General features: G+C 46.4%; 1 protein-coding gene across 13 annotated transcripts in view; it reads left to right on the top strand.

The window, feature by feature from the left end:
* The window catches only part of RNLS (renalase, FAD dependent amine oxidase), a 105,798-nt gene that overhangs the window by 77,746 nt on the left and 12,907 nt on the right, over positions 1-15,145 (top strand). For 2 of the 13 annotated variants that reach the window (XR_002433765.1, XR_002433762.1), the window contains exon 8: positions 2,141-5,614. The exons of 9 other annotated variants lie outside the window; for them this stretch is intronic. The gene's annotated coding sequence lies outside the window, so the exon portion shown is untranslated. Of the gene's footprint in view, positions 1-1,595; positions 5,615-15,145 lie in introns of those variants that run through there. 2 more of the 13 variants (XR_002433764.1, XR_002433758.1) reach the window with 2 other exon arrangements.

The following is a 15,145-nucleotide window of genomic DNA, read 5'->3' as shown; positions in this document are numbered from 1 at the left end:
TTGAAGGGGTACAATACACAGCTCATGTCTTATGAGAAAAGCTGAGATGGGGCACCGCACCATGCCTAGATTTTCCATGCATGCAGATGAACAAAACATACATCCCAAACCTACGGGTGTTAAAAAAATACCTGCTAGGAGGAGACCAGTTTGGTTAATTCTGGCTTGCTCTCACTCACTCTTTGAATAATGAAACTGGCTGTTTTGGAGTCTCATGAAGGGCCCAGTCTAGTTTTCTTGCAGAACAATATACACTGTGCTCTTGATGCAAATGCACTTATGGTGAACTTTGAGCTACACATCTGCTATAAAGAAGTAACTCTTATTCCCAGTTGAGCGTTGCTAGCTCAACAGCCAGGCTCCATCTATGCCTGAGTGTATTTTTGCTAGCTGCGCTTAAGTCCAAAAAGCAGAGCAGAAGGGTAGTTGCAAACCTCACTGGAAAGCACTGACAGACTTATTTGTGTTTGCCGGGTGAGTGAGAGCCAGGGATGAGCTCTGTGAAAGGCAAACGTGTGGCTGATCCACAGCCCGCAGCTGGCAAAACTTCTTAAATCCATGCAGCAGCTTCCAACCAGCCGTGGCTACTGGGAGTTTCCCTGGGCACTTTCGCTCCTTGCTTCTGGGTTGGCAAGGAGAGACAGCCTTGAGAGCCACAATTTCTGGATGGATTTGTTCCCTGTGGGTGCTGCATTTCCTGGCTGTTTCTCAAAACCTTGCCGAGACGGGGTCTTCTCCCCACAGCTGAGCGTGCTGCAGGCTAGTTGTGGGCTGATCATGATAAAACCAGAAGGGAAACCTGGAGTCTGACCCACTGCTCACATGAATTCTTCATGTCCCCGTCAAACAGGGATTGAAGGATGGAACTCTGTGGGAGTGGTGCCTGGCATTTTACAGAGTTGCTTGGAGCATTGCAGACCCAGTGGGAAGCAGGGGGCCTCTCATCATTAATTGCTTTCTTTGCAGCGGCTCATCTAATCCTGCCTCGGTAGTGGTCATGTTGACTGACAGATGGCCATGCAGGCTGCTGAAATAAAGCCATAGAGTGGTGGCACCTCTTGGGTGACTTCCGATGCTGCATTTCATCCCTTTCTTGGTGGTTTTAAAAAAGCAAAAGGCATTGACACCAGGGAAAGGCATAAAAAGGCATATGGATGCATTACTCAGCCTAGGGGTAAGGTGGGCCAGGTGGCTGCAGGGGCTCTGGTAGGGATGGATCCAGTCTGAAGCAGTAGGAAGGAGCTGTATTTGGGGGAGAAATTGCAATTCTAGTGGTATCTCTTTGCTCAAAGCCCCTTACCTTTATAAGCAAGGAAAGGTAGGACAAGCGCGTAGGAAGGAGACTCAAATGGCAAAAGCTGAAGGTGATTTGTGTGATGCTATCTCACTGGAGACACTAGTTACCAAATGGATGTGTCATTTGTTAGTGCGGGCAGCATTGATGGAGTCTGTTAAACCATCACTGATGTTGTACACATGGTGGCAAAGGCAGGAGAGTGGCACATCATGGGTGCACTGGGGAACCTTACCCCTAACATCTGACATATGAGCTTTTGGCTTGTAAATAGATTCATCAACTCTCTCTCCTCTTCTAGGAAAATGCTGCCCCATCCAGCAGCATGGAGTGAGACACACTTGCACATATCCCAGATGGAGATAAGGGTGATCACTGGCAAGCAAGTGGAGCTCTGTGCATACCACCGTAGGGCAGTCCATACTGACAGTGCACAGAAGGGTGGAGAGATGACTGCAAAGCAAAAATCCTTCCAACCTATGGATACCACAGACATCTTGATCACCAGTGTGTGTAGAAGTGAGCCTTTTCTTTTGGAAGGTGTTTCTTGTGCTTGTTGAGATGATTCATCTCGCCTGTAGCAGAGCAGCCCATAGGGATAGTCGAAGAGCCTCCAGTAAACTTGGTGGACCCAGAGCAGTTCTCCAGAAAGGTCCAGAAACACCTTCACTGCCAAATAGCGCTCTTCTATGGCTTTTGCTTTGGTTTTGGGCCATGGTTGAGTGTTCATTTCAGTTAATCAGTATTGTGAAAGACAATGTTATTAGGCTGCCTTCTTCCTCCTGACTTGCAGGGTGTAGCAGGGAACATTCAATCATTTTCTTCCTTTCTTCTTCTCTCTCACAGGAACAGGTCTCCTGACAAGAGTAGGAAAGCCACATGAAATCAAATGTGGTCACAGCACTCCTTGTTGCTCTTTCAGACCACAGCTGGTAGACATTCACCTTGTAAAATGCAAAGGAGCATTTAAAACAGAAGTGAAACCAAGCTCAGCTGGACAATTCCTGAATCAACCTCACTGAACTTCAGAGTTTGCCCTGATCTGATCAGAAGCTGACTGGAGATCTCCATAGGTCCCATCCAGATTAAACCTGCCTGTCCTATGATGAAGGCATTGCTTGTCCTGAGCCTACTCCTTGCACAGCACAGCATGTATAAGAGAGAACCAGGAGAGCTTGCCTAGCATAAACTCTTCCTGATGCTTTGGTGTCATGCTATGCTGCCTGTCCTCCTCAATCTTCTCTGCTAGAAATGGCAAATGTGGGTTATCTGAGCAAGTCACAGGAAGAGTAATACAATGTGTGGTTTTAGTTTTTCATAATATACACTATTGGGTAAAAAGCTGGATAAGTCAGCAGGTAAAGCATATTAGCACACAAAGTAAGGCAGATCAGCATTTATAATTCTTTTTTTCAAACTTCATTGATTTTATTCAACTTCATTTGTTTTATTAGTGTGCTTTTTTTTGCTTCCTAGTCTTATGTCCTTTTCTGAGCTGGTAGCCCAGTACTACTCTATCTGTGGGACACAGCACTTGGCTGCTCTCTGGCCTCAAATCCAAAAGCTGATGTGTGGATGAGTAGCTACATTGAAATTACAAAACTAATCCATAGGCATTCTAATAAGTTATGCTAAGATGAGGCATTTCAAGTCAAGTAAGACTATTAGGTCATAGTTTCGTTAGGTTTCTCACTCCAGATCAGGAACTTTAACATAAAACCGGGCCAGTTTTCTTCTTTTTTCTTCTTGACATTTATTCTTACAGTTAGTTGTTAATAAGGCAAGCATTTTGTGCAGGATATGGATTGCCCCATCAAAAATTGCTTTCTCCTCACCAGCCTCATTATGAAACTCATAAATTACTCTTCTTGTCCTTCAACATCCTTCGTCCCATTAACATCCATCAATACTGGCCTGGGAGGTGTGCCCAACTGAGATCATCATCCCAAACTGGTCTGTGACCATGTACTTCTTATCCAACAGGCTAAATTTGACCTTGTTGAATTCAATGAAGAAAGCAGAAATATAGGTTTGCTTCTCTGTGCTAGAAGGAGCCACAAATTCAGTCCTTTAAAATCATGTGCCATTATATTTCCCCTAGTTTTTCCATGATTTGTGGCTATCGTTCTTCTCAGAAAGGCTGCCAAGGTTGGCTTTAGTGGCAGGGAGGGATAATAAGAGGACCAGGAGGACCCATCTGATAAATACATGGCTAAGAGGCTGGTACCATCACAGGAATTTTGGCTTTTTTGACCATGGAGCAGTTTATTCAGCACATGGCCCAGTGTCTGCTGATGGGGTCCACCTGAATCAAAGGGGGAAAAGAATTCTAGCCTAGTGGCTGTCTGGGGTCACTGGCAGGGCTTTAAGTTTGAAGGGGGAAGAGGATGATAGTGAGCCTGCTCACAAGGTACAGGATAGTATAGGTAAGTTAGAGGGACAAGGTGCTTGTGAGGGCCCTCAATCTGCTGCATTTTACAATTATGAAGGCAACAGAGAGATACGTACTTCAAAGGAATTAAGGAGTTACCCTCCAAGAACATGACAAGACCAACTGCCCAGCTGAAGTGCCTCTACACCAATGCACACAGCTTGGGAAAAAACAGGAGAAGATGTAAGCCACTGTGCTACTGGAAAACCATGATATTGGTGCTGTCACTGAAACCTGGTGGGATAATTCCCATGACTGGACTGTGGCTATGGATGGCTACAAGCTGTTCAGAAGGGACGGGGGAGGAGGCGTTGCCCTTTACATCAAGGAAAGAATAGTGTGTGAAGAGCTATCCCTGAAGAATGGCCACAATCTTATGGGTGAGATTTAGAAAGCAAGGCAGCAAAGGGAGCCTTGTGGTTAGGGCCTACAGGCCACCTGATCAAGCAGAGCCTGTCAATGAAGCTTTCTACCTCCAGCTACAGGAAGTGTGACGGTCATAGACTCTTGTCCTGCTGGAGGACTTCAACTGTCCAGACATCTGCTGGAAAAGTAGCATAGTGAGCTACTAGACAATCCAGAAGGTTCCTGGAATGCATTTAGGATAACTTCCCGAGCCAGGTAATAGGCAGCCTGACCAGGGGGCATGCAGTGCTGGATCTGTTGCTCATCAACGCAAGTTAACTGATCGGTGACATCAGAATTGAAGGCTGCCTAGGCTGTTCACACTCTTGAGGGATATTGGATAGGCCAAGAGTAAAATCAGAAAGCTTAATTTTAGGAAAGTTAACACCCAGCTCTTCAGGGAGTTGTCAACAAAGCCATTGGGGATCTGTCCTCAAGGAGGGGAGCAGAGCTGGCAGATCTTCAAGGAAGCTTTCCTTTGGGGCACAAGAGCTCTCCATCCGCAGGTGTAGGAAGTCAGGAAAGGAAGGCAAAGAACCAGCACTGCTAATCAAACTGGAGAGCAAGAAGAAAATGCATAGGTGATGGAAGCAGGCACAGGTAACCTGGGAGGAGTATAGGGATGCTGCGAGACTGCGTAGGGATGGAGTCAGGAAGATCAAGGCCCAGCTGGAACTGGGCTTGTAAAGGTGTGCAAAGAAGGATAAGAAAGTCTTCTATAGGTACATCAACTGGAAGAGGAAAATCCAGGAGGGCGTACCCTCCCTGGTAACACAGACAGGCTAGTAACAACAGACAAGGAGAAGGCTGAGGTACTCAAATTTTTTTTGTCTCAATCTTCACTAGCCACACACAGCTCTTGAATGGATGTTTCAGAAGGTGGAAGGCTGGGGGAACCACATCCCTCCTGCTGTAAGCAAAGATCTAGTTCGCAACCACCTGAGGAATCTGAACATCCATAAGTCTATGGGTCCCAGTGAGATGAATCCTGGAGTCTTGAGGGAATTGGCTGATGTAGTTCCCAAGTCACTCTTCATGATAAGTCTTAGGGGTCAGGTGAAGTCCCTCCCGGTGACTGGAAAAGGCAATGTAACACCCATTTTTAAGAAGGGTAGAAAGGATGACGCAGGGAACAACCGACCTGTCAGCCCTACCTCTGTGCTGGGTAAGATCATGGAGCAGATGCTCCTGGAAGCTCTGTTAAGGCACATGGAAGGCAGGGAGATGATATGGGAGAACCAGCATGGCTTCACCAAGGGAAGGAGCTACCTGACCAACCTAGAGGCCTTTTATGGTGGTGTCACTGCATGAGCAGACAAGGGAAGAGCCACTGATATCACCTATCTGGACTTGAGTGAGGCCTTTGACACTGTCCCCCATAACATCCTTCTCTCCAAATTGAAAATATATGGATTTGATGGGTGGATTGTTTGATATATGCGGAACTGGTTGCAAGATCATACCAGAGAGTGGTGGTCAATGGTTCAATGTCTGGATGGAAATCAGTGACGAGCCCGGTTCCGTGACTAATGGGGCAGGGAGACCCACGGACCCACACCCCAGGAAAGGGAAAAGGGGAAAAAGTGTAGGGAGATAGGCCTAAAACAAAACAGTGGCAATGATCATAATTTACTAAATAAGATATCGGAATGCAAAATAACGCAATATAATACAATATAATTAAAATTAAAGCTGAAATAAAAATGAGAGAGAGTGTCCAAGAACCAAAAGGTCTTACTCTAATGGTGACGGCGAGACAGCTAGGGAAGAGAGACACTCCCAGGATGAGCAGAAGGGAAGAGAAGGGAAAAAGGGCCGTCTCGTGGTAAGCGAACAATTTTTATCTTTCCCTCTGAATGGAAAACAGTAACAGAACAGCAAGCAGTCCTCTGGGAAATGTAGTTCTTCTCTTCTGAGAACCAGGTACCTGGAACTATCCATGATCCACGGAACTGGAGCATTAACTCTTTAACTCCCAGTGCACTACATGACGTTATGATGCGGAATACCGATAACCAAAAATCATAAAACCATGACAGTCCCTCAGGGGTCAGTAGAGGGACCAGTGCTCTTTGACATCTTCATCAATTAAATTGGTAGTGGGATTGAGTGCACCCTCAGCAAGTTTGCAGTTGATGCCAAGATATGTGGTGTGGTTGACATGCCCAAGGGATGGAATGCCACCCAGAGAGACCTAGGCAGGCTTAAGCAGTGGGCCCAACAAATCCAAGTGCAAGGTCTTACACATGGGTTGTGGCAACTCCCACTATCCATACAAGCTGAAAGGATGGAGCACAGCCCTGCTGAAAAGAACATGGGGGCACTGTGGAGTACTATGGAGTACTGTGTCCAGATGTGGAGTCCTCAGTACAGGAGAGACATGGACCTGCTGGAGCATTGCCAGAGAAGGGCCACAAAAATGATCCAAGGGATAGAACACCATCCCTACAAGAATAGACTGAGAGAGCTGGGGATGCTCAGCCTGGAGAAGAGAAGGTTCCAGGGAGACCTGAGAGTAGCCTTTCAGTATCCAAAGGGGGCTGTAAGAAAGAAGAAGACAGACTCTTTAGCAGGGTCTGCTGTGATAGGACAAGGGGAAGTGGTTTCAAACTAAAGGAGGGGAGATTTAGACTGGATATAAGGAAGAAGATTTTTGTAATAAAGGTGATAAGGCACCAGAACAGGTTGCCCAGAGAGGTGGTGGATATCCCGTCCTTGGAGACATTCAAGGTCAGGCTGGACAGCACTCTGAGGGACCTGACTGAGCTGTAGATGTCCCTGCTTGTTGCAGAAGAGTTGGACTGAATGACAGTTAAGAGTCCCCTTCAACTCAACAGGGTTCTGATTCTGTGACCTTAGGATGTTGAGTAATTGAGGACATCATTCTGTTGCCATCTCCCAGGTCTTGCTTTTAATATAACTGTCTCCAGCTTGAAGCACTAGGCCTTGATAGGCCTTTTCTCATTGCTTTAAATAGTCCATTGGTATGCAATAATTCCCTCTTCGGCAGACGGCAAGAAAACTGCTTAATGATCTTCTTTCAAAAAGCAAAATAGGACAACAGTCTTGATCCTTTCCTTTTCAGCTTTGATCATTACAGCGATGCTGAACATGACAGCAGGGTTCTGCAAGCCCCTGGACAAGAGTGTGCACCCTCTGCTCTGTGGGATTTTTACAGAGTTTTATAGTGACAGGTCAAGGGGAAGTGGTTTTAAATTAGGAGAAGAAAAATTTGGGTTATATGTTAGGAAATTCTTTACTCAGAGGGCGGTGAGGCCCTGACACAGGCTGCCCCACACTTGGAGATGCTCAAGGCAATGGTTAGATGAGCAGCCTGATCTGGTAGGGAGCAACCAGCCCAAGGCAGGGGGTATGGAACTAGATGATCTTTAAGGTTTCTTCTAACCCAAGCCATTCTATGACTCCATGATTGACTTGACTCCTTGCACAACATCAGGAGTTGCCGATCTGCCCCCAAGGAGAGAGACTTGATGCAGTGGAAATGCTAAGTCATGGCTTGATTCAATGATTGAGTACCTCGTGGGAAGGCAGGGCCGACCCATGGAGCTCAGATGCATGCAATGCACCTAAGTGACCAGAAGGGGTGGAGCCAGGATCCACCCCTTCCCAGACCTCATTGAAGGTTTGGCAGTGGAGGCAAGGGTATCTTGCTGGAGATCCCTGTGTACCTGAGGCCTTTTGAAAGTAAGCAGCTTCTTTCCTTTATTTCTATGCCCACGGCTGTTGTGTTTGAGCAAATCTTCACTTGCTGCAGCCTGGGATCTTGCTGCTCTGCTCTTTTTGTTGCACTTTCGGTTGCATTACACTTGGCAAGCCAGGCAGGTGTGACAGCTCTGTACTTATTTAGGATGGATTATCTTAAAAAGACAATGCATCGACTGGTCATCAGGACACCTAATGCCCAAAAGAGGAACTCCCTGGGGAAACCCTGGGATTCCTGGGTTCCCCATGGCTGAGTGCCGCACAGATTATTGAAGAATGGGGACCTATAAGGGACAATGGTCCCATAATTAAATGCCCTTCTAAGATGGCAGAATTTTTGAATAAATTAGAACAAACTTTCCTAACAACTGAGGAAAGAGTAGTAGCATCTGCTGTAGCATGGCTACTACTACTAACTATTAATGCATATCATTCCTCCAAGGAAGGATTGAAAGATTGAAACAAGCTTTTAAAAGTCCATATTAGACATCTGGAAAATAAAGTTACAATTCTGACGGGGCAAACTGCCTCATCTTTGAATGGTACTTCCCCCTCTAAAATTAAGAACTATATCATTAGATGGGGAAAAGGACTTAAATCAACAGAATCCTTGGGTCTCAGTTGAATCTAAAAATAAAAGGAAAATCAAGCAGATGAAGTCCAACTAGAGGATATGGGAACCTCAGAACCTCTAGAAATAAGACCAATAATTACTCAAAAACCTAAAAAAGTCCAAGATAGATGGGCAAGGTTGCTACTTGAGGAGTGGCCCCCTGCCCACACTACGTTACGTGTGATGGTGTGCCCGTACATGGTTGCTGAATTCATGGATTTATTACAATGATTTAAAGAGAAAACACAAGACAGCATACCAGCTTGGCTCTTAAGACTGTGGGACATGGGGGCCAAAAGTGTGATTATTAATGGATCGGAGATGTCTAAACTTGCATCCGTCGCCACACATCCAGCCCTCAGACAAAGACTATATGTGACTGTAATGCATAATGATGAAAATCATTCTCTAATTCAATGGATAATGGCTGCACATAGAATCACATGGCCAAATAAAAGTGATGTCCCAATAAATACTGGTCTGTGGACCTCAATGGAGGAATTTCAAAGTTATATCAGAGAACTGGGAATGAAAGAGGCAATTTATGGTGACACTTTTGAGAGTCTGGACCTGGTTAGGTTCTCAGCAGGGATGAGGGAACCTCATCTTACAACAAGCTCCTCCCCACCAGTATGGCACACTGGTGTCTATAACAAACCCTTTGGTAGCCTCAGAGGCCATCATCCAAAAGTCTGCCCAGCTGGTGACTGATCTAGGAAACAGAGTACCTTCGGACCAGGTGCAATATCCAGACATTGGAAGGGGCAGAGGTCCTCCCTATAACTAAAACTAGGAGACCCACAACGCGGACTTCTCAACCAGGACCGATACAGGTATCCTGAAAACAGATGTTTAATGATTTAATCCGGGCTGGGGTTCAGTTTGGAAAAATTGATCACCAGCCCAATCATGTCCTCCTCCAGCTATGGAGGCAGGTTTAGGAGAATCAAAAGTTTCAAAACATCTCCCAGAAAGCAGGGGTAAGAATTATTGAACAAGTACCAACAAGAACATGGAACTTGGAAGATTTCATAGTTTCTAACAAAAGGAAAAATCCTCCTCAAGTGACCCAGGCCACTATGTCCGAGCCACCTGAAGAAAAAGAATTGGTGACTGCACAACTACGTGCGTGACAGGGGATGCCAGCCCCCCTGCACCATGGGCCCCCAGATGGGACTGGAGGCCCTATGTTGAACTAAATATTTTTTGGTCCTGGAAGAACATACAGCAAGTGATGGCATTAGTAGACATGGGCACAGGAAGCTCGATGATTTATTGTGATCCAACTAAATTCCATGGAGATAGGGCGATGACTGGTGTGTTTAGGGGACAGACCATCCCCATAACCCAGACATGGTTGAAGCTGGGAATTGGGCATCTCCCGCTCTGGGAGTATAAGGTGTCTATTGCCCCAGTCCCAGAGTATATGCTGGACACAGACATACTATGGGGTCTGACTCTCCAGATGACCATGGGAGAATTCAGACTGAGAGAGATGTATTAGTATCTGGGCAGTGCAGGTGATATTAAGAGGCCATGTGAAACATGAGCCTATTTGCCTGCCAGAACCATGCTGGATTACTAATACTAAACAGAATAGACTGCTGGGGGGGCAGGAGGAAATCTCAAGAATAGTGCAGGAACTTAGAAAAATTAGGAATCGTAAGATGTGCCCATAACCCATATAATTCTCCCATATGGCCAGTATGAAAGTCAGATAGCACATGGAGAATGACAGTGGATTACAGAGAATTGAAAAAGGTCATGCTGCCCATTCATGCAGCTGTACCCAAAATTGCCTCCTTGATGGACATTTTGAGTAGGGAGTTAGAAATCTACCACTGTGTCCTAGACTTGGCAAATGGGTTCTTCAATATTCCCATCCATGAAGAACTGCAAGATCAGTTTGCATTTATGTGGGGAGGCAGGCAGTGAACCTTTCAGTTCCTGCTGCAAGGGTACATGCACTCACCTACATATTGTCATAACTTAGTGGCGTGTGACCTAGCAGATTGGAATAATCCCAATAACATCAAACTGTACCACTACGTTGATAATCTGTCAGCGGTTTATGGGTGTTTGGCCTGGTTCCGTGACGAATGGGACGGGGGACCCACAGGCCCACGCCCCGGGAAAAGGGAAAAGGAAAAAAGGGTAAGGAGATGGCCCTGAGAGCAAAGAACAGCGGCAACAATCTGAGGAGAAACAAATTAATTTACTAAATAAAATATCGGAGGGCAAAACAACACACTATAATACAATATAATTACAATTTAAACTGATAAATCCAATACAGAGAGAGAGAATGTCCCAAAATCAAGGTAGGCCTTACTCTACTACCGACGACAAGACGGCTGGAGAGCGAGATGCTGCCAGGACGAGAGACGGGCGGAAAAAGGGATGAGGTCTCGTGATCTGCAAGTTTTTATCTTTTCCCTCTGGCCGGAAATGCTAACAGAGGAGAAAAGTACCTTGGGGAATGTAGTAGTCCTTCTCTTCTGAGAACCAGGTACATTCACTACATGATGTTATGATGTGGAATACCAATAACCGAAAATCATAAAACCATGACATAATCTCATGCTGAAATCAGACTCACTGGAGGCATTAGGAAAGGCAGTAGATTCACTGACTACCTATCTACAAGAGAAAGGGTAGGCTATAAACACACAATGTGCAAGGACCAGGCCTGTAGGTGAAATTCCTGGGTGTAGTTTGGTTGGGAAAGACCAAAGTACTACCCAGTGTGACAGTAGACAAGGTTCAGGCATTCCCAATCCCTACTGCACCAAGGCAACTGGAAGAATTTTGGGGTATATTGGGATTCTGGTATTCCTTTATACCTTATTTAGTGCAGCTGCTGAGGCCTTTATACTGACTCACAAAGAAAGGCCAAAAATGGGACTGAGGGAGAAGGGAACAAGAGGCATTCCAGCAAGTAAAACTAGCTGTTAAACAGGCTTAGGTGCTGGGTATATTTGATCCTACCCTTCCAGATGAACTAGATGTCCGTGTAACTCAGGACGGGCTCAGCTGGGACCTATGGCAGTGCCAGAATTCTGTTTGAACCCCAGCTGGGTGCTGGTCTCAGGTTTGGCATGGAGCATGAGAGGTACAGTATGACTGAAAAACAGTTATTGGCTGCCTACTCTGCATTACAGGAGGTAAAGCCAATAACCCAAACATCTGAAGTCATAGTTAAGACCACCTTGCCAGTTCAGGGATGGGTGAAAGATCTGACCTACCTTCCTAAGACAGGAGTGGCCCAAACAAAGACAGTGGCATAAGGGGTTGCCTATGTCAGCCAGAGGAGTAGTCTGTCTTCATCACCGTTGACAGAAGAGCTTCAGTAGATCCTAGGCCCAGTGATGTATCACAGTGATGCACCAGAAGAGAAAATGGTCACTCCACTGGAGGAGAGTCCCATTCAGGAAAGGAAATATCCCCTTCCTGAAGATGCCTAATATTTGGATGGGTCCAGCAAGGGCAACCCCAGCAAGTGGAGAGCAGTGGCATACCATCCCTCCACTAAAAAAATCTGGTTTGAAGAAGAGGATGGACAGAGTAGCCAATGGGCATAGCTGCAAGCCATGTGAGTGGTTATAACCAAGGAACCCGGTTATTGTATACTGAATATCTGCACAGATATTTGGGCTGTGTACTGGGTGCTCACTCTTTGGATTGCACAGTGGGCCACCCAGGAATGGACTATTCACACCCAACCAATCTGGGGCAGAGATACGTGGTTAGATGCATGGAATGTGGTTAAACACAGAACCATACATATCTACCATGTCTCTGGTCGCCAACCTCTACAGTCACTGGGAAATGATGAAGCTGACACGCTGGCTTGAGTCCAATGGATTGAGGATTCATCATCCGACAACATCGCCCACTGGTTACATCAGAAGCTGCGGCATGCCTGACAGAAGACAATATGGGCAGCTGCTAAAGCATGGGGGCTGCCCGTACAACTGTCTGATATCATCCAGGCATGCCGAGACTGCAATACTTGCTCCAAGATAAGACCAAGACCATTGCCTGAAACAACAGCCCATCTTGCTAGAGGACACAGTCCCCTCCAGTGATGGCAGGTTGATTACACTGGGCCCCTCCCTCGATCTGAGGGGGCCAGATATGCCCTGGCCTGCATCGACACAGCAAATGGGCTAATGCAAGCCTATCCAGTGCCAAGAGCGAACCAGGCATATACCATCAAGGCACTCACCAAGTTGATGGCAGCCTATGGGACACCTCAAGTCATCAAGAACAACCAAGGGACTGATTTCACTGGCACAATGGTACAACACTGGGCAGAAGAAAACAACATTGAGTGGCGATTCCACCTGCCATATAATCCAATGGAGGCAGGCCTTATTGAATGCTATAACAGTATTCTGAAGGCTGCCCTGAAGACAGACTCTCAGTCCTTGCAGGAGTGGACAAAGAGAGGCTATGAAACCCTGCAGAACATGAATGAAAGGCCTAGAGACAGCAGACCCAGTGCCCTGAAGATGCTACAGACAACATGGGCCTCCCCTCTTAGGATCCAAATTATGGGTACTGACAATCGGGTAAGACCCCAAATTGTTAATGAAAATAACCTTCTGCTCCCTGCCCCTGAGAATCTGGAACCCAGTACCCATAGAATAGAATGGCCTTGGAAGATGCAAGTAGGACCAAAGTGGTATGGCCTACTTGGACCTTGGGGGAAATTATTGGAGGTTGGGGGATCAGTACCCCCCCCCGGTAATAGATACATGGCTTGCAGACATAGTGGTCAACATTCCAGTTTTCATCACTAAGGGGACCTTAATCATGTCCCTGTGGCAAATCCATACCCCCCTTTGGTACCTGATATAGTTATGCAGCCAAAGGGTATGGTACAGATGGCCAAGACATGCCCCAGTGCAAGCCGAACTGTTGACTCAGGACAGGAACATGGCCTGTATCTTGCCAAGGAGGGCATACCTACCCTTTCTGTTACCTCTGAAACCTCTGTGCTGCTCCCCCTGAGTCTTTGAGTCCACAGGATTGCTGGGAGGAACAACATGACATTAAGATGCTCCAGTGTCACTGTAAGATCAGCGTGACACCCAGTGTTGCACTATATGGGACTGACAGAACACAAGCAGAACCTTCCCTGGTCTGAGCAACTATGTGCCTCTAGGAGAACCATCGAGTACTGGCCCACAAAGGAACACAGACATCAAACATGAACCAATCATCAATAGTCTTATATTTTGTCAGTCTACACTGCAACAGGCAAACTGTTCAAAGCATCATGGTGTACTGGATCACCGTAATGGAAAGGGCTTATCTTCAACCTGTTCAGTTATTGGTTCACACAGGGGAGGGGTGGAGTGTAGTGGAAATGCTAAGTCATGGCCTGAAACAGTGATAGAGCACCTGGTGGGAAGACAGGGTCAGCACAGGGGAATTCAGATGCATGCAATGCACCTGAGTGACCGGAAGGGGTGGAGCCAGGATCCACCCCTTCCCAGACCTCATTGAAGGGTTGGCAGTGGAGGCAAAGGTATCTCTTTCTGGAGATCCCTTCCTACTTGAGGCCTTCTGAAGGTAAGTAACTTTTTTTCTTTTTTTCTGTGCCCACGGCTGTTGCATTTGAGTAAATCCTTGTTTGCTGCAGCCTGGGATTTTGCTGCTCTGCTGTTGCTGGTGCTGTTGTTGCACTTTCCATCTTGTTATGCTTGATTTTGATGGTCAGGGTCTGAAGGGATTCAGGATCTGACCTGCTGTAGTCTAAGCAGAGTGACTAAGCAGGCCTTTCTGTTCCATGGAAAAACCTCTGAAGCTCACCGACGTGGTGAAATGGACTTATCATGAAACACAGAAATGTTTCTTTTACTGTTCACTAATAATTAGTGCTCCTTTCTGGACTCTGTCCAAACAGAAATCCAACCATATGCCTCTGTGGCTTTCTGTCCTCCTCCTCACCCTTTGCTCCTGCACCCGAGGGAAAATCAGGGCTGGTGAGATGCAAAGAGGTGACGCAGCACATAAGTGGGCCTGAAGACAATGGGGCCAGGCCTGCTCCCAGGGGTCTGATGGGAGCATCGCTGCAGCAGAGGGCACACAGGCCAACCCTGAGTCCTTCCTGCACGTTTTGGGTGTCTCTCTCTCCAGGGAAGACCATAATGTACAAGTATCTTAGTTTGAGCTGGAACAGAATTGAGCTGCAAGACTTGTGAAAAAATTATGACCATCAGCCAGGTGAGCACATTGCCACCTGGTTACTCTGGTGCTAGGATAGTGGGTGGGGCTAGCAGTCTGGACTTAGCTGGCAGTGAAGCCAAGCAGTTGGGATCTCTTTCTAGGGGATGTGGAACTGACAAAGAGACTGGAAAAGGGACACAATCTTTCACCTTATGGCAGAAACTCTCCTCAGCCATGAGGGAAAGATCAAGGAAAACTTGTTATTTAGCCCAGACAAATGGACCACCATGGAGAAAAGTATCCAGTACTTAAGGGAACTAGCTGTGGTAGAGATGATATACAGAATTAACTTGGAAGTTAATACCAACTCCCAAGATACAGATGATAGGTATGCAACTGATGTGGTGGAGAGTTGTACGGAATGTACCATCATTGTATGCCAGCATTCTGGCAGGAATGAACTAGAAAGATGACAAAAGTCCAATGGTGGATGAATTGGCTA

The sequence above is a fragment of the Numida meleagris genome, unplaced genomic scaffold (genome assembly GCF_002078875.1).
Source record: "Numida meleagris isolate 19003 breed g44 Domestic line unplaced genomic scaffold, NumMel1.0 unplaced_Scaffold119, whole genome shotgun sequence".
In the NCBI taxonomy this organism is placed as follows: Eukaryota; Metazoa; Chordata; class Aves; order Galliformes; family Numididae; genus Numida; species Numida meleagris.
The sequence above is the reverse complement of the archived record's forward strand: the minus strand, read 5'-3'. Positions and strand labels throughout refer to the sequence as shown.